Source organism: Triticum dicoccoides, chromosome 2A, assembly GCF_002162155.2.
Source record: "Triticum dicoccoides isolate Atlit2015 ecotype Zavitan chromosome 2A, WEW_v2.0, whole genome shotgun sequence".
Classification (NCBI taxonomy): Eukaryota; Viridiplantae; Streptophyta; class Magnoliopsida; order Poales; family Poaceae; genus Triticum; species Triticum dicoccoides.
This window is the reverse complement of record NC_041382.1, coordinates 666,030,154-666,038,131: the sequence shown is the minus strand read 5'-3', so window position 1 is coordinate 666,038,131 and position 7,978 is coordinate 666,030,154.

Below are 7,978 nucleotides of genomic sequence, written 5' to 3'. Positions count from 1 at the left end.
TGGCGGGTGTCTGTCTCTCCCACTTTAGTTGGAGCGGAATCGATGAACAGGGTCCTTATGAAGGGTAAATAGAAGTTGACAAATCACGTTGTGGCTTTAACGTAGGTAAGAAAACATTCTTGCTAGAACCCTAATTCAGCCACGTAAAACTTGCAACAACAATTAGAGGACGTCTAACTTGTTTTTGCAGCAAGTGGTTTGTGATATGATATGGCCAAAGTTGTGATGAATGATGAATGATCTATATGTGATGTATGAGATGTTCATGCTATTGTAATAGGAATCACGACTTGCATGTCGATGAGTATGACAACCGGCAGGAGCCATAGGAGTTGTCTTTATTCTTTTATATGACATGCGTGTCATCAAGAAACGCCATGTAATTACTTTACTTTATTGCTAAACGCGTTAGCCATAGTAGTAGAAGTAATAGTTGGCGAGCAACTTCATGGAGACACGATGATGGAGATCATGATGATGGAGATCATGGTGTCAAGCCGGTGACAAGATGATCATGGAGCCCCAAGATGGAGATCAAAGGAGCTATGTGATATTGGCCATATCATGTCACGTTTATTATTTGATTGCATGTGATGTTTATCATGTTTTGCATCTTGTTTACTTAGAACGACGGTAGTAAATAAGATGATCCCTCACAATAAATTCAAGAAGTGTTCCCCCTAACTGTGCACCGTTGCGACAGTTCACTGTTTCAAAACACCACGTGATGATCGGGTGTTTTATTCAGACGTTCACATACAACGGGTGTAAGACAGATTTACACATGCAAACACTTAGGTTGACTTGACGAGCCTAGCATGTACAGACATGGCCTCGGAACACAGAAGACCGAAAGGTCGAGCATGAGTCGTATAGAAGATACGATCAACATGAAGATGTTCACCGATGTTGACTAGTCCGTCTCACGTGATGATCGGACACGGACTAGTTTAACTCGGATCATGTAATACTTAGATGACTAAAGGGATGTCTAATCTAAGTGGGAGTTCACTAATAATTTGATTAGTTGAACTTAATTATCATGAACTTAGTCTAAAATATTTGCAATATGTCTTGTAGATCAAATGGCCAACGTAGTCCTCAACTTCAACGCGTTCCTAGAGAAAACTAAGCTGAAAGACGATGGCAGCAACTATACGGACTGGGTCCAGAACATGAGGATCATCCTCATAGCTGCCAAGAAAGATTATGTCCTACAAGCACCGCTTGGTGACGCACCCGTTCTCCCTGCAGAACAAGATGTTATGAACGCTTGGCAGGCACGTTTCGATGACTACTCCCTCGTTCAGTGCGGCATGCTTTACAGCCTAGAGCCGGGGCTCCAAAAGCGTTTTGAGAGACATGGAGCATATGAGATGTTCGAAGAGCTGAAAATGGTTTTCCAAGCTCATGCCCGGGTCGAGAGATATGAAGTCTCCGACAAATTCTTCAGCTGTAAGATGGAGGAAAACAGTTCTGTCAGTGAGCACATACTCACTATGTCTGGGTTGCATAACCTCTTGACTCAGCTGGGAGTTAATCTCCCGCATGATGCGGTCATTGACAGAATCCTCCAGTCGCTTCCACCAAGCTACAAGAGCTTTGTGATGAACTTCAATATGCAGGGGATGGAAAAGACCATTCCTGAAGTATTTGCTATGCTGAAATCAGCAGAGGTAGAAGTCAGAAAGGAACATCAAGTGTTGATGGTCAATAAAACCACTAAATTCAAGAAAGGCAAGGGTAAAAAGAACTTCAAGAAGGACGGCAAGGAGGTTGCCGCGCCCGGCAAGCAAGCTGCCGGGAAGAAGCCAAAGAATGGACCCAAGCCCGAGACTGAGTGCTTTTATTGCAAGGGAAGCGGTCACTGGAAGCGGAACTGCCCTAAGTACTTAGCGGATAAGAAGGCCGGCAAAACAAAAGGTATATGTGATATACATGTAATTGATGTGTACCTTACTAGTGCCCGTAGTGGCTCCTGGGTATTTGATACCGGTGCAGTTGCTCACATTTGTAACTCAAAGCAGGGGCTGCGGAATAAGCGGAAACTGGCAAAGGACGAGGTGACGATGCGCGTCGGGAATGGTTCCAAGGTCAATGTGATCGCCGTCGGCACGCTACCTCTGCATCTCCCTTCAGGATTAGTTTTAAACCTTAATAATTGTTATTTAGTGCCAGCTTTGAGCATGAACATTGTATCGGGATCTCGTTTAATTCGAGATGGCTACTCTTTTAAATCTGAGAATAATGGTTGTTCCATTTTTATGAGAGATATGTTTTATGGTCATGCTCCTATGGTGAATGGTTTATTCTTTATGAATCTCGAACGTGATGCTACACATGTTCATAATGTGAGTACCAAAAGAAGTAAGGTTGATAATGATAGTCCCACATACTTGTGGCACTGCTGCCTTGGTCACATAGGTGTCAAACGCATGAAGAAGCTCCATGCTGATGGACTTTTAGAGTCTCTTGATTATGAATCATTTGACACGTGCGAACCATGCCTTATGGGTAAAATGACCAAGACTCCGTTCTCAGGAACAATGGAGCGAGCAACCGACTTATTGGAAATCATACATACTGATGTGTGCGGTCCGATGAGTGTTGAGGCTTGCGGTGGCTATCGTTATGTTCTCACTCTCACTAATGATTTAAGTAGGTATGGGTATATCTACTTAATGAAACACAAGTCTGAAACCTTTGAAAAGTTCAAGGAATTTCAGAGTGAGGTTGAAAATCAACGTGATAGGAAAATCAAGTTTCTACGATCAGATCGTGGAGGAGAATACTTGAGTCACGAGTTTGGGGCACACTTAAGAAAATGTGGAATAGTTTCACAACTCACGCCGCCTGGAACACCTCAGCGTAATGGTGTGTCCGAACGTCGTAATCGCACTCTGTTAGATATGGTGCGATCTATGATGTCTCTTACCGATTTACCGCTTTCTTTTTGGGGCTATGCTTTAGAGACTGCCGCATTAACTTTAAATAGGGCTCCATCGAAATCCGTTGAGACGACACCGTATGAATTATGGTTTGGGAAGAAACCTAAGCTGTCGTTTCTAAAAGTTTGGGGATGCGATGCTTATGTCAAGAAACTTCAACCTGAAAATCTCGAACCCAAGTCGGAAAAATGCGTCTTCATAGGATACCCAAAAGAAACTATTGGGTACACCTTCTACCTCAGATCCGAAGGCAAGATCTTTGTTGCCAAGAATGGGTCCTTTCTGGAGAAAGAGTTTCTCTCGAAAGAAGTAAGTGGGAGGAAAGTAGAGCTTGATGAAGTATTACCTCTTGAACCAGAAAATGGCGCAACTCAAGAAAATGTTCCTGAGGTGCCTGCACCGACTAGAGAGGAAGTTAATGAAAATGATCAAGATACTTCTGATCAAGCCCCTACTGAAATTCGAAGGTCCACAAGGACACGTTCCATACCAGAGTGGTACGGCAACCCTGTCTTGGAAATCATGCTGTTAGACAACGGTGAACCTTCGAACTATGAAGAAGCGATGGCGGGCCCAGATTCCGACAAATGGCTGGAAGCCATGAAATCCGAGATAGGATCCATGTATGAAAACAAAGTATGGACTTTGACTGACTTACCCGTTGAGCGGCAAGCCATAGAAAATAAATGGATCTTTAAGAAGAAGACATACGCGGATGGTAATGTGACCATCTATAAAGCTCGGCTTGTCGCTAAGGGTTATCGACAAGTTCAAGGGGTTGACTACGATGAGACTTTCTCGCCGGTAGCGAAGCTGAAGTCCGTCCGAATCATGTTAGCAATTGCCGCATTCTATGATTACGAAATATGGCAAATGGACGTCAAAACGGCATTCCTTAATGGTTTCCTTAAGGAAGAATTGTATATGATGCAGCCGGAAGGTTTTGTCGATCCTAAGAATGCTGACAAAGTGTGCAAGCTCCAACGCTCGATTTATGGGCTGGTGCAAGCATCTTGGAGTTGGAACATTCGCTTTGATGAGATGATCAAAGCGTTTGGGTTTACACAGACTTATGGAGAAGCCTGCGTTTACAAGAAAGTGAGTGGGAGCTCTGTAGCATTTCTCATATTATATGTAGATGACATACTTTTGATGGGAAATGATATAGAACTCTTGGACAGCATTAAGGCCTACTTGAATAAAAGTTTTTCAATGAAGGACCTTGGAGAAGCTGCTTATATATTAGGCATCAAAATCTATAGAGATAGATCGAGACGCCTCATAGGTCTTTCACAAAGCACATACCTTGATAAGATATTGAAGAAGTTCAATATGGATCAATCCAAGAAGGGGTTCTTGCCTGTGTTGCAAGGTATGAAATTGAGCTCAGCTCAATGTCCGACCACGACAGAAGATATAGAAGAGATGAGCGTCATCCCCTATGCCTCAGCCATAGGTTCTATTATGTATGCCATGCTGTGTACCAGACCTGATGTAAACCTTGCCGTAAGTTTGGTAGGAAGGTACCAAAGTAATCCCGGCAAGGAACACTGGACAGCGGTCAAGAATATCCTGAAGTACCTGAAAAGGACTAAGGAAATGTTTCTCGTTTATGGAGGTGACGAAGAGCTCGTCGTAAAGGGTTACGTCGACGCTAGCTTCGACACTGATCTGGATGACTCTAAGTCACAAACCGGATACGTGTATATTTTGAATGGTGGGGCAGTAAGCTGGTGCAGTTGCAAGCAAAGCGTCGTGGCGGGATCTACATGTGAAGCGGAGTACATGGCAGCCTCGGAGGCAGCACATGAAGCAATATGGGTGAAGGAGTTCATCACCGACCTAGGAGTCATACCCAATGCGTCGGGGCCGATCAAGCTCTTCTGTGACAACACTGGAGCTATTGCACTTGCCAAGGAGCCCAGGTTTCACAAGAAGACAAGGCACATCAAGCGTCGCTTCAACTCCATTCGTGAAAATGTTCAAGATGGAGACATAGAGATTTGTAAAGTACATACGGACCTGAATGTAGCAGATCCGTTGACTAAACCTCTCCCTAGAGCAAAACATGATCAACACCAGAATTCCATGGGTGTTTGATTCATCACAATGTAACTAGATTATTAACTCTAGTGCAAGTGGGAGACTGTTGGAAATATGCCCTAGAGGCAATAATAAAAGCATTATTATTATATTTCCTTGTTCATGATAATTGTCTTTATTCATGCTATAATTGTGTTATCCGGAAATCGTAATACATGTGTGAATAACAGACATCAACATGTCCCTAGTGAGCCTCTAGTTGACTAGCTCGTTGATCAACAGATAGTCATGGTTTCCTGACTATGGACACTGGATGTCATTGATAACGAGATCACATCATTAGGAGAATGATGTGATGGACAAGACCCAATCCTAAACATAGCACAAGATCGTATAGTTCGTTTGCTAGAGTTTTCCAATGTCAAGTATCTTTTCCTTAGACCATGAGATCGTGTAACTCCCGGATACCGTAGGAGTGCTTTGGGTATGCCAAATGTCACAACGTAACTGGGTGACTATAAAGGTAGACTACGGGTATCTCCGAAAGTGTCTGTTGGGTGACATGGATCAAGACTGGGATTTGTCACTCCGTATGACGGAGAGGTATCACTGGGCCCACTCGGTAATGCATCATCATAATGAGCTCAGAGTGACCAAGTGTCTGGTCACGGGATCATGCATTACGGTACGAGTAAAGTGACTTGCCGGTAACGAGATTGAACGAGGTATTGGGATACCGACGATCGAATCTCGGGCAAGTAACATATCGATAGACAAAGGGAATAGCGTACGGGGTTGATAGAATCCTCGACATCGTGGTTCATCCGATGAGATCGTCGTGGAGCATGTGGGAGCCAACATGGGTATCCAGATCCCGCTGTTGGTTATTGACCGGAGAGTCGTCTCGGTCATGTCTGCTTGCCTCCCGAACCCGTAGGGTCTACACACTTAAGGTTCAGTTACGCTAGGGTTGTAGGGATATGTATATGCAGTAACCCGAATGTTGTTCGGAGTCCCGGATGAGATCCCGGACATCACGAGGAGTTCCGGAATGGTCCGGAGGTAAAGATTTATATATGGGAAGTCCTATTTCGGGCATCAGGACAAGTTTCGGGGTTATCGGTATTGTACCGGGACCACCGGAAGGGTCCCGGGGGTCCACCGGGTGGGTCCACCTGTCCCGGGGGGGCCACATGGGCTGTAGGGGTTGCGCCTTGGCCTAATGGGCCAAGGGCACCAGCCCCACATAGGCCCATGCGCCTAGGGTTTGAGGGGGAAAGAGTCCTAGGAGGGGAAGGCACCTCCTAGGTGCCTTGGGGGGGGAGGGAAACCCCCCTTGGCCGCCGCACCCCCTAGGAGATTGGATCTCCTAGGGCCGGCCACCCCCCCTTGGCCCTCCTATATATAGTGGGGGAGAGGAGGGACTTCATACCTGAACGCCTTGGCCTTTGGTTGCCTCCTTCTCCCTCCCCAACACCTCCTCCACCTCCATAGTGCTTAGTGAAGCTCTGCCGGAGTACTGCAGCTCCATCAACACCACGCCGTCGTGCTACTGCTGGTGCCATCTCCCTCAACCTCTCCTCCCTCCCTTGCTGGATCAAGAAGGAGGAGACGTGGCTGTTCCGTACGTGTGTTAAACGCGGAGGTGCCGTCCGTTCGGCGCTGGTCATCGGTGATTTGGATCACGTCGAGTACGACTACATCATCACCGTTCTTTTGAACGCTTCTGCTCGTGATCTACAAAGGTATGTAGATGCATCCAATCACTCGTTGCTAGATGAACTCCTAGATGATCTTGGTGAAACGAGTAGGAAATTTTTTGTTTTCTGCAACGTTCCCCAACAAAGTGTTCTCCATGAGTATGCACCGTTGCTACAGTTCGTCGTGCCGAGACACCATGTGATGATCGGGTGTGATAAGCTCTACGTTCATATACAATGGGTGCAAGCCAGTTTTGCACACACGGAATACTCGGGTTAAACTTGACGAGCCTAGCATATGCAGATATGGCCTCAGAATACTGGAGACCGAAAGGTCGAGCGTGAATCATATAGTAGATATGATCAACATTGTGATGTTCACCATTGAAAACTAATCCATCTCACGTGATGATCAGACATGGTTTAGATGATATGGATCACGTGATCACTTAGATGATTAGAGAGATGTCTATCTAAGTGGGAGTTCTTAAGTAATTTGATTAATTGAACTTTAATTTATCATGAACTTAGTACCTGATAGTATTTTGCATGTCTATGTTGTTGTAGATAGATGGCACGTGCTGTTGTTCCATTGAATTTTAATGCGTTCCTAGAGAAAGCTAAGTTGAAAGACGATGGTAGCAATTACACGGACTGGGTCGGAACTTGTGGATTATCCTCATTGTTGCACAGAAGAATTATGTCCTAGAAGCACCGCTAGGTGACAAACCCACTGCAGGAGCAACGCCAGATGTTATGAACACCTGGCAGAGCAAAGCTGATGACTAATCGATAGTTTAGTGTACCATGATTTACGGTTTAGAACCGGGACTTCAACGACGTTTTGAACGTCATGGAGCATATGAGATGTTCCAGGAGTTGAAGTTAATATTTCAAGCAAATGCCCGGATTGAGAGATATGAAGTCTCCAATAAGTTCTACAGCTGGAAGATGGAGGATAATAGTTCTGTTAGTGAACATATACTTAGAATGTCTGGGTACCACAACCACTTGACTCAACTGGGAGTTCATCTTCCTAATGATAGTGTCATTGACAGAGTTCTTCAATCACTGCCACTAAGCTACAAGAGCTTCATGATGAACTATAATATGCAAAGGATGGATACGATGATTCTCGAGCTCTTCGCAATGCTAAAGGCTGCGGAGGTAGAAATCAAGAAGGAGCATCAAGTGTTGATGGTCAACAAGACCACTAGTTTCAAGAAAAAGGGTAAAGGGAAGAAGGGGAACTTCAAGAAGAACAACAAGCCAATTCCTGCTCAAGTG